General features: G+C 38.9%; 1 long non-coding RNA gene across 2 annotated transcripts in view; it reads left to right on the forward strand.

Moving 5' to 3' along the window:
• LOC140613991 (uncharacterized) overlaps positions 1-12,424 on the forward strand; it is a 293,774-nt gene that overhangs the window by 20,745 nt on the left and 260,605 nt on the right. Inside the window, exon 4 of one of the 2 annotated variants that reach the window (XR_012014906.1) lies at positions 7,375-7,544. The exons of the other annotated variant lie outside the window; for it this stretch is intronic. This is a non-coding gene — a long non-coding RNA (uncharacterized lncRNA). The remainder of the gene's footprint in view (positions 1-7,374; positions 7,545-12,424) is intronic. 2 annotated transcript variants of the gene reach the window in all.

Consider the following 12,424-nt stretch of genomic DNA (forward strand, 5'->3'; position numbering starts at 1 on the left):
AAAGGCATTTTTAACACTGCTGAGGTGCAATCCAAATCTTGAATGCTGCCAAGTGGGAGTGCAGTAGTGAATTTTCTCATGGGGAAGTGAGTCATGCACGGCCGAGTATCTAGACCTCAGCGAGGCTTCACTGTTCTTTCTTTGTTGTAATATAGGCAATAAGTTTTGTGAACTCATTAAAAGCTGTGCTCCATTGTGGAAAATGGCTGTTAATCGAGAGATAAAACTTAAGATGAAAGTTGAAAAGGTAGTTAGCTTTTGGTTTGAGGAGAGGCATAGAGAAGGGGTAATTCTCCAGTAAATGTGATTTATGAGTTTGCCACAAGCCTGAGAAAATACTGATTCTTGATTTTATGATATAGACAACTTCTTACCTTGTATTGTGATTATTTATGTATGAGACCTCTTGAGGATGATAATATTTCAGAAGGCAGGGAGCAAATCATATGACATAGTTTGGTGGTTCTGGAGGCAGAAGAATTGGGATTAACTTATAACTCTGCCAATTCCTTAAGACTGTGTGACCTTTGGGAAGATAGTTGACTGTATAAGCTTTTTGTTTCTCCATCCATGAAGTGATGAAAAAATACCTATTTTAGGGCTATGGAATGGAATAGCATCTGGCAAAGTGCCACTTAAATTGTAAAACTACAGATGATTAAATGATTATCATTATTTATGTCCCCACAATATCAATCATGAGATGAGACACTAAGATTTGTCGAATGAATAAATGAATGAGGGAATGAATGAAAAGCTATCACAATAACCCTGTTATAAGAATAAAAATACTTTTTATAGTAGCATCTGAGGTTCTAAGGCATTTATTTGCTTGCATTACTAAAATATGGAAATCAATAAAAATCATTACTGAGAATTAAATACCAGTAGATTATATCAACTTTAATATGAAACTGAATTTCTTTGAGTACATTGGCTATTCATAAACTGCTGGGCCTACACTTCACTGTTTATAGCATTACTGGAGCCCTTCATGTGCATCACAGCTTTGTGGTTCCTCTGGGACTATCCATTATTCCACAGATCCATTATCATCTATAATTCTCTTTAAAAACCTAATAAAATTTACTGTAGGATGCCTGTGCTGTGTATTGTCCTCAAACATAAACTTTTCCACATCTTTCTTGAGTGTTGAGCTTTTAAAGGATCTGATGTTATTGGAATGGTAGCTCACTCATGCTTCAGATTTATACCTCTCCAAGGTAAGGGACAGGTGCTGCTATCCTGGCCAGAAAGGGATTAGATACAATGCCACGAGCTGGTCTGGGCGGGCATTAAGTGGTTTAATTTTTCTATAACCAGAAAAGGAAATGAATGAATGAATGAATGAATGGGATTATTTTCCTCCCTCTGGAATATATGCATTATTCCAGTTAAATAATTTGCAAGTATTTAAATCGATCACAAACTAACAGACTATGGAGATCCAGGACATGAGAATGCATATGAGGATGTTTCTCTTAAAATATCGGCACACTCACCCTCATCATTGGACATCATTCTTGAGATTCAAGGGGATTGAAATTTACTTTCTCGACAACATTGGTGAGCTCTTTCACTGTTGTCCCTGCTGAGAGGTCTTAAGCTTGTTGTGTTTTGTGTTTCCTGCTCCTTGCCAAGCATAGGGGAATAGCTTCTTTTCTACCACTCTGTTAAATGTTCCAGTTTCTTGCGTTTTGAGTTTACGAGTACCCTAGAGCATTGTGTATATGTGGAGGTGGCAGTGGGGGATTATTTGAAGTAACAACCAGTGTGTTGATGCAGGCAGACATCACTTCAGCAGGGCTGTCACTGGGAGAGGTAGTGGGTAAGAGGGTGCAGTGTCCTCAGGCACCAGATGTCGGAGAAGCCACATGGGAGGTGTGGTAGGCTGAAAAATGATCTCCCATTGATAAGGACATCTGAATCCCTGGAACCCATGTGTGTTGCTGTAAATAGCAAAAGAAGCTTTGTAGATATGGTGGGGTTAAAGATCTTGTGATAGGGAGGTTATGCTGGATTAGCCAAATGGGTCCTAAATATAACCACAAGACTCCTTATACGGGGGAGGGTAGAAGGGCAAAAGTAGAAGGTAATGCAATGATGGGAACAGTGAGAGGAAAGGCAATGTGACGTGGGGTCATGCAACAAGGAACGACAGCTTCTAGAGGCTGGGAAAGGCAAGGAAATATTCTCCTTTAGAGCTCTGGGAAGAAATTAACCCTGCCTTGATTTTAGCCCTGTAAGACTTACTTGGGACTTCTGACTTCCAGAAGTGTAAGAGGATCAATTTGTGCTGTTCTAAACCACTACTTTTGTGGTGATTTGTTACAGTGGCCATAGGAAAGTAATACAGGAGGTTTGGCTGGAGTGGCTTGAACCTGGCTGGCTGGCAATGAAGTCTTTTCTCCCTTTATAATCCAGGGCATTCTCATGGGTATGTAAGCAGAGGCTGTTCAGTTCAGTTCACAGGCCTCCTGGTTACCAGGCTTTCTTCCTGAAGGCTAGGATCAGGGCTCTTCACTCTTAAAATGAGTTATTTTCTTCATTTTCTTTCATTTTGACAGATCTTGATGGCTCCGAAAGCCTAGAACCAGAATCAACTGCAGAAGTTGTCCACCTTCCTCAAATTCATGTAGGGTTTAATTTTCAAATGTTCCTTAGAAACTATTCATTGTAATACATCACAAGGAGGAAGGTAAACAACATAGTTGTGTTTCCACATGGAAGCAAGTGGAACATGTGTGTCCTGCTGCACAATTATGTCCTAGAACTCCTGGGTACCCTTTCCTCCTTATTTTTGTGGCAGAGCTAGAATTACTGCTTAGGTCGCATGACCAAATTCCTCTGGGTATGTACCTTGAACTGATAATAAAAGAGAAAAGATTCCATACTGTGTGCAGAGTTCTGTAATTTTTGGCCTAGGAAGAACTTAACCGTAGCCCAGGCTTTATATTACAAAAATGCATAGAACAAGTGATTTATGTCAAAAGTATGTATTACGTAAGAGTTGGAAAAAAATCTTATCTATCCAAAGCTGTAATTTCCAAATAAAACTCCTTTCTGAGCTGCCAGCACATATGTCTGATTTAGGCCTATTCTGAGAAAAACTGGCTGAGTTATCAAAACTTCATTAATATAATTTGTTTAAATGGAAGTAGTACCGTATGCCTGGCTTAACCAGAACTTAAATGAAAAGGGAGTGGAAATACTCCATATAATATAATTAACATGACCTCACTCACTTGTAAAAAGTGAAGTTGTAAAGTCAACAAAGGAAGCCCTGTGGTATAGTGTTTGGCTTTGAAAATGCTAAATAATTAGAAAATAGCCTAATGGTAACAATAACAGATATGTGATGCTCCTTTAGGATCTTCACTTGCAAAATTTTCTCCATCTACCTCCTTTTTTCTTCAGTGATGCACATCCCCCTAAAACACACAAACAAGTCTCTGTGGCCTACAGTGTTAACTCCTGAGAGCCTTTAGTGTAACCTAAAGAAAACCATCAAAAACATACGTACATCTAAATGCTGCCAATTTGAAACCTTATTACTAGAAGCCATAGGCCCTGGAATTATCCTTGTCAGAGCTAAGAAGGCAGCCAACCTTCCCAGCAGTCTCTTTTGCATCTCTGAACTTCAGTAACATCGAGTTTCTAGGGCTGGGACTAATGGTGTGACAATTGCACAGTGCTCCCTCCTCTCTTCAATTCTGTTTCTAAAGGTCGGGATGACCTACAGTGTGACAAAATAGGCTAGTTGTTTGGTTGAGCCAGGTGTCCTTTGAGAAGCTAAGAAAAGGAATAACAGTGTCACGAAATCATTAGTGTACCATATATTATAAGCCATAAATGACAGCTCTGAGTGAGACTGTCTTGCTTGGGAGTCCGCCACTTGCTGCTGGAATCATCCCTTAGTGGGTGGGAACTGGCACCTCACCAAATATCCGTGCCCTCAGAACCAGCGACCATGGACCTAGCAATTGGAGCAGGTCTAAGAAAGTTGCTTACAAATAGACAAAGGAAGATATATATATATATATATATATATAAAATATAAATATACATATATTATATATATATGATATATATATAAAATATAAAGGTGAATATATATAAAGATATATATAATACAAAGGAAGATATATAATATTTATTTATTTATTTATTTATTTATTTATTTATTTATTTATTTAATTCAGGAGACAAGATCTTTCATGTGGTATCATCACTCCAAGGCTATTTTAAAAAAATCAGAATATTGTGAATTGATGAATTTTCTATAGGTGTTGGCAGGAGTAACTGAAATCATCCCAGAGCATGCCAAATCCTGCTCACCATATCTCCCATTCTGTGAAAAGTAAATAAAGATAGGAACAAAACCAAAAATAAACAGCAGATTGCCCATCTAATATTGGAGTTGGCCCATCCTATCAGCTCCGAAAAACTCCAATCAGTAAATTCTGCCTTCCGATCATTGCCAAATTGCTAAATATTGGTTAGACAAGTCCTTGTTATCTTCCTGGCTCTGAGATTCTAGATTCCATGTCTAGGGAGCCTCTGTACCAATGTCTTGCTAACTTTCATCTATTCCCTTGCACACTATCCAGGCACAAGTGGTTCCTTTCTGCTGTCTCCTCCATCTCCAGCTCAGCCAGGTCTTTCCCCAAGAATGACCTTTTCATCTGCATTCTCTCGGGAGCCTGTAGCATTGGCTTAGGGATGCTAACAGATTGGGTAGCAGTGGGGTTGGAGAAGGAGGCTGCAGGTCTTAAGGGCCGCTGCTGGTCCTGAATTATCAGTGAACACTAGGTGTTCTAATCTTGGAGTATTCCTACCTAAGCTCTCAGAGTTCTATTTTGATGAAAATTTTGTGATTTATAAATATGGCTATATTTTATGAGAATTACAAGTAAAATCCCAAGAACTTTCTAAAAAAAGCTTCTTGGTTCTAGTTGCATATGCAACTTGAGTTGCATATCACTCAGGACAGGTTAGGGTGTAGTAACATCCCTCATATCTCAGGCGCTCAAATGAACAAATGTTTATTTTTCACTTGTGACATGTGTATCATAGGTTGGCAAGGTGCTCTGCTTTTCAAGGACCCACATACTATGTATGTATCCCACTATGATTCATGCCTCTAGATTGCCTGAGGTCAGGAGAATGTGGTGAATTGTGTACCAACTTGTAAAACTTCTACCAGAAGTGACACATGTCACTTGGTCACATTTAATTGGCCAAAGCAAGCCCATATTTATGTCTGCTTTGTGAATCGGAATATTTGTGAATAACTGTAATGAGTCTTTTTGTGGCACCAGTTCCTATGGTTATACTTTGTGATTTCTTCCCTAGATTTATGAAAATTCTGGCTAAAAAATTATTTATTAATTTATTTGACAGACACAAAGAGAGAGAGAGAGAGAGAGAGAGCATGTACGAATGGGGGTAGGGGAAGATAGAGGGGGAACGAGGCTTTCTGCTAAGCAGGGAGCCCGACTTGGGGCTTAATCCAAAGACCCTGAGATCGTGACCCGAACCGAAGGCAAACACCTAACCAAGTGGCCTGAAGATTTTATCTTTTATCTTTTTCCCTCATCTGCTCTTTCCACCTCTCTTCTATAAGTGAACCTGGCTTTCTCCTTAATGATGTTATTTTCCATGAAATTCCTCCCAGTACAGACTTCCCCCTTTCCCCTTCCTTTATCGCTAATGCAGAAGACAAAGAAAAGGGTCAACATTCTTTGTTCACCATTACCAATTCTAGAGTATTGTTCCGGCTGTTGACATTCAGTAATCCCTCCTCTTTATAGCTGTCTCATGCCACCTTCCTCTATGCAGCTGCTATGGTATCCTAAGGCCCCCAGTACTTTCTGTGTTGCCATGCCAGTGACTCCACAGTTTCTTACTTCCTTGACACCAGTGATCCTCACCTCCACTCCATCCTTGAATCTCATCATCTATGTGCACAATCTCTAGTTGCGAGTATCCAGCCTCTTACCAAAGCTCTTTAATGCCGATCATTCTAAATTTGTTGCTCAGACTGACCCCGTCTTCACTTTCATCACAACCCTGCCTCAGCTCTTTTCCCTCTAGTCTGTTAGCCCCTTTATGACATCATTTCTTTCCTGACTATCCTGCTTTCCATGGCCAGCCAACTCAGCAGTGCTTTGCTTATTCCCTAAAATTCCCCACTGACCTTGAACTTCCAATCGCTTCCTTGCTGGGCTGCAGAGTGCTGCTAGAGAAAGCTGTGCTGATTGAGTCTGCCACACATTCGTGCTCGTTCACTTTAACCAAACCCTCATTTCTGCTCAGCACTTCTTTTATTCATCTCTTGCTGACTCACTGCACATCCCACACAGCAGTTTTTCCAAACATTTTTAACTTTCTTTGAGATTCAAGCCCCGCTCCAGATATGGCCCCAAAATACCTTTTCAGTTTCATCTCTCATTTCTCCCCAAAAGCTCTTTGCCTGTGCTTTCCAAACTCCACACATTTGCTCTTCCTTTTATACCTTCCTCTGTTATCTCCAATGAAAATGCCACCTAATTTACTTCCTCCTCTGTGGAGACGCTTTTCTCCTCCGACAGAGGTTATGATTTCTTGTAAATGTCCATGTGATTTTTATTATCTGTTTTGAGCTTAGCAAATCCTACCTCATACTAGGTACTTATACACAGGTACCATCTCCCCAGTTTTATTGTGTGTTCCTTGGAAGGGGAAATCATGATGGTTTGTATACATAGTGTCTATAGTGTCTTGCTGTTAGTAGGTAGATGTTCACTTGAAGTTTGGTGGATGTACTGGAGAAATAAATGTTAGTTAGCAGGCTGGAGAATGGTCCCCCCCCTTCTTCAGGAAGAACTAAAAGTAATATTAAAGGTAAAGATTTTTTTTAAAATCTATTCTAGTTACTTAAGTCTTTATGTAACAGGTAGTTTTGGATGCTAATACGGATAGATTGAATGTATTTGGAGAGTACTAAAAGAGTTGTGTGAAAGAGCCATATTTCATATAATGTTCTTGAATTCTGTGATTCCTTTCCATGCAGGATAATTAAGATCTGTATTTCATTTCTCGTTGTTTTATCCATATTTTTAAATACCCAAGTCAGTAAAGGCAATAGGTCACACACTGAATTTTGTCTTAAAACAAGCTTCTTTAAGTTCTGGTCTCCAGAAATACATTTTATTTAAAAGTAGATGTGACCTTTTTGGGATTTGCATGTAACACCTTATCCCTGCCTGAGTGTGGAATTGTTTGAGAGGTAAAACAAAAGATAGATGCAGTGCCCAGGGGTCCCCTTTATTATCAGCAAAGCGGATGTTGGAGAATGTGGCCAATAATAGGATTCCTATTATCGTATTGCAGAGTGAGACATGCTCATCCAGCTAAGGGCAGCCCCAGGTCAGCAGAAGCTTTCCCATGTGGGGGCCTGCCCCTGTACAACTTCCAGCATGGAAGAGCAGAGCAGAATGCCAGCTTCCTATGGTAGACAGGATCTACACATGCCTCTGGCTTCTCCCTGTACCTGTATCCAGGTAAGTTTCTCTATTTGATGAGAAGACAAGGTGGGGCAAAAAGGTGAGTACTTGGGGAAAAACACTTCCTCCAGAATGGGATAAGAGCATTCCTAGCTAACATTCTTGAACATGATGGTATGTTGTATTTGCCTGTAGGATGATTGGTAGTCATCAATGATGAGCAATCTAGTCATTTCTGTCTCTGCCTTGAGTGATACTTCTAGTATTAACCAAATGGCATATTTATTTTGCAACTTTTATTAGATACTCTTAAGACATTAAAATAGGTGAAAAATGATTAACTTCTTAGATAAAACAAATTGATGTATGCTCAATTTGTTATGGGCTCAACCATATAACACATGGGAATAACGGTACCTAATCTAAATAGTTAGATTAATACCTATGTGGAGGCTTCAATGTCGCCACACAACTGAATACCTTATTGATGTGAAATTAATATGAATAGAAGACATTTAGCTAGGACAGAGCATATCCAAGCATTTTTTTTTTTTGGCCCATAGTAAGTCCCTTCCCTAAAACTTTTAAGGGTACATATACATTATTTTTACTCTTGACAATGTTTCTCTTTTTATTTATAATATTTGACTATATACTTAGCATCTCTTTTTGTTTATTATATTTACTATTTATTTTGGCTCCAGGAATTGATCAACCCAGTTAAACAACCAATAGATTGAGAGAAAGAATTGGTTTGATGGCTCACTTAATGGACAAGTACTTTTCTGAATTTGCTATTACCTAAGCTTTACTGTTAATACTTGTTTTATTAATTATATTAGTTTTGGATTTATAGTACCTGATTTTACTATTGTTTTTCCTTCTTTTGTACTGGTTTACATTGACTCACAGATCACTCCCCGTGTTTGTTGAGATTATTTCCCTGCTGTCCAGCCAGCATCCTGCCATTTCTGTCATTCCCTTATTCCCTCCCCTAATAATGCACTTGGATTTTGTTGAAATCTTTAAGCACTTGAACTTTCCTTCTGTTTCCTTTTACCTCATTGGTTCCTCAGTGTTTTATATTCTGTAGCACACTTGTATTCTTTGTCTACTCAGTGTCCTTTGAGGGAATCACTGGTACTCTAACCTCAGTTTATGGATCAGATGGCACTGTTATCCCCTGAGTCCAGGGGTGGACATGTGACCAGGCTTGGCCAATCCTAATACTCCATTTCTTTAGTTGTTATGATTAGTTTAGGGGTGGACATGTCAATCCAGATTTGGTTGGCATTACTGGGGAAGAGGCATCCACTGTCTCTTGGGGTTTCTAAATTGGTGAAAGGTAAGCCTGTTCCTGCTACTTATCATTTTGGCTACTGCTCAGGGAGGACCTGTCAGAGAATGAAGCCCACACAGATAGAAAAGCAGAGCTGAGAGACAGAGTTAGGTTTCAAGGTTTCAGTTAAGCAAATGAAATCACATGTTCCTAAAGGGATACTTACTTTTTCAATATTTAGCTTCATGAGCTAGATGGTTCCTTTTCTCCCTTATGCCAAGTTGAGTCCTAAATACTTCCACTCTTATCTAGACTGGATCACATTTCTGTTTTCTTTCTTTCTTTTTTCTTTGCCATCTCTCTCCTTTCTTTTACAAAGATATTTTGCCACCTGAGATGCTTTGGATCAGTCCAGATCACCTCCTTCATGTCTAAACTGCTGACTGCTAATAATATCAAGGAACTACCAAAGTTGGCGCCACTACAACCTTGTGACCCTTTTTAGGTGGGCCCTTCCTGCTGCCCATTGATCCCTGACTATGTGTCAGAAGCTTTTCTGGGCACCGAGGATACAGAAAAGAATATGTCAGATAAGACTGCTGTCATATGAAACATTCTGTTAAGGCAAACAGTTAAGCAAAAATGCAAACAAATGCATGATGTAATTTCAGGCAGTGACACATATTATAAAGAAAAAAAAAGTATGGGAGTAGAGAGTGACATAGGTTTTGGAGATTATTTCATATGAGGTAGGAAAGAAAGTCTTCTTGATAGCCCTTTGAATAGAAACTTAGATAAAGTGAGGGAACCAGTCATGTAAAGTCTCCAGTAAGGATCAAGAAGCCCAAAGACCCTAAAGCAAAAAAGAACACAGAAAGTCCCAATGATAAAAATGGAAGGTTAGTGTGACTGGAATATAGGTAAAATGGAAGGAAATGAGACATGTCAGAGTCATGGTTTGAGCACACAGAGCTACATATCTCCTGAAATCTCTACCTGGTTATGATGTTACCACATTAAACAGAGCAGATCTAAAAGTGAATTTCTTTTTCTTTTTTTTTTTAAGATTTTATTTATTTATTCATGAGAGACACAGAAAGAGAGAGAGGCAGAGACACAGGCAGAGGGAACATCAGCCTCCATGCAGGGAGCTGGATGCGGGACTTGATCCTGGGACCCCAGGACCACGCCCTGAGCCGAAGGCAGATGCTCAACTGCTGAGCCACCCAGGGGTCCCTAAAAGTGAATTTCTTAAGATTTCTCCTTACCCACCATCTTCTCTTCTCTTTTTCCTATCGCAGCAAATGGAACTACCCTCAGTACGGGCACCCAAGTAGGAAATGTCATGGTCATCCTCCTTTCTCTTCTTGCCTTTATCTGATCATTTACCAATTCCTGTCATCTCTATCTCTTAGATTTAGTTTAAATTTGCCCTCCAGCCTTGCTGCTAGTGCCTTAGTTCAGGACTTTATCATTTCTTTCTTGGATAGTGCAAAGACTCTTCAACCTCTATTCTTGTCCCCTGGCAGTTCATCCTTCAGAAGATGACTTCTCTAAAATATGGATTTTATTTTGTTAATCCATTTCATAAAATCCTCCAATCCTCTATTTCCATGGCTACTATCCAAGCCCCTTTGCATGGCTTACAGGGTCTTTCATAGTCTGGCTCCTGCCTACCTTTCTAGCTCCTTCTTCCCCCTCCATGTCTCATTTTGTTCCCAGCTTTACCAGAATGATGCCTTGCCCTGCATTCTGCACACTTGCACTCTCCCTCTGGAATGACCGACCACTACAGCTTTTACTTTCCTGGATAATGCCAAAGTATTTTGCAAGTCTCAGCTCCAGCGTTCCTTTGTATCTATTCCTACAGAACTCCATATCTAGACATGCTCTAGCAGTTTTCATGTTGTTTTGCAACCATTTGTACATTTGTCTTTTGATGGCAAACTCTTTGAAGGCAAATTATTTTGTGGGGGGGGGTCATTTCTTTTTTTCCTAATGCATAGCATGGTACAGGCACACAGTGGTTACTCAATGATTCTGAACAAACAGGGGTATTATAATCTTCATGAAATTCTTTCTTCAGAAACACGTTATAACTTACGTAGTTCAAGAATACAGTATTTTTTATAAAAGTAATTTAGACTTTTATTTTACCATTCTATTTGTCCTTATAATATAAAGTGATTCACATGTACATAAAGAGGCACACAAGCACTAACACATTTTAATCCATATATCTCTTGGAAGTCCATCTATAACCTAGTTGTTTAACTTATTTAGGGCATTGCTTCAAATTTATTTTTTCAATTAATAAAATTGTACCCTTTGTGGTTATTACTCCATGGGGTGTAAGCACAGAATTTAAAACTTCAATTAAAATACATAAAACAAAACAGCAGCAGTTAAAATAATATATTTGAAAAATCTTAGCTTAAAATGATGCCCCAATGGGGAAGGACAATTTAAAAAGACACACACACACACACACACACACACACACACACACACGCAGAAGCAGCTATGAAGAATAAAATGTTGATGATTTAAAAATAGTCTTTTTTGTATCATAAAAAATAGATGTGGATTTACACTTTGCTCTTTTAAATTGTCATCTCTTATTTTGTGGGCAATGTTTCTTCCTAACTGAGTAAACAGTCAGTATTCATATCATTGTCTAAAAAAACCCTGAGAGATTGGGTCACTCTCTTTATGTATTTTTAACAGCAGGAACTTCTCAGTCACAACAAGAAGGTGCCAATAGAAACTTAGAGATTGAGACTGAAATCCTTTATGGATTTTTGCTTTGTCTTTAATACTTAGAAATAACCAGGGATCTCTTTCATTTTCATTTACTGTAAATTATATTGGTTGGGGCTTCGGCTAAAAAGTAGAAGTTGAATGAAGAACATTTATCTAGCCAATAAAAAAAATCAAGGGGATCCCTGGGTGGCTCAGCGGTTTAGTGCCTGCCTTTGGCCCAGGGTGCGATCCTGGGGTCCCAGGATCGAGTCCCACATCGGTCTCCCTGCAAGGGGCCTGCTTCTCCTTCTGCCTGGCCTCTCTCTATGTCTGTCTGTCTCTCTCTCTCTATGTCTAACATGAATAAGTAAATAAATAAAAATCTTTAAAAAAATCAAAACAAGGAGGTGAGGAAATATAAAGGCTGATCTATACAATTCCAGGGATTGTTGACAGAGGTTTTTACCTAAACACTTTATTATAAAAAAAAAAAATGTTATTCAAATGCCTTGACGTGAAGTAGGTTTTGTGAGGTTCTGGATACAATTTCAGGTGGTTTTCCAACACTCCAATAAAATAAACATTTTTTGAGAGTCTGTTATGTGCAAGATCCCATGGGAGATAGAAGGCAGAGTAAGTTATGCTACCTGCCTTCAAGAAGTTTATAACTCTGTTGGAGTAAAGAAGGTGTGCACATGGATAGAACATAAGCAGATTAAACCTAGTGGATTATGTACACATTTATTTGTACCATCCTGAAATACTGTACAGTAAAAAAAACTAAGGAGGCATGAACTGATAGGCATACCAGAATGGGAACAGATACAACAATAGAGCAAACCATTTTTAGAACATAGGAATGAGTAGAAGAATTGGCAGAGGTAGAAAACTGATTCTAAGTGTCTACAGATGGTAA

Source organism: Canis lupus, chromosome 2 (assembly GCF_048164855.1).
Source record: "Canis lupus baileyi chromosome 2, mCanLup2.hap1, whole genome shotgun sequence".
Lineage (NCBI taxonomy): Eukaryota > Metazoa > Chordata > Mammalia > Carnivora > Canidae > Canis > Canis lupus.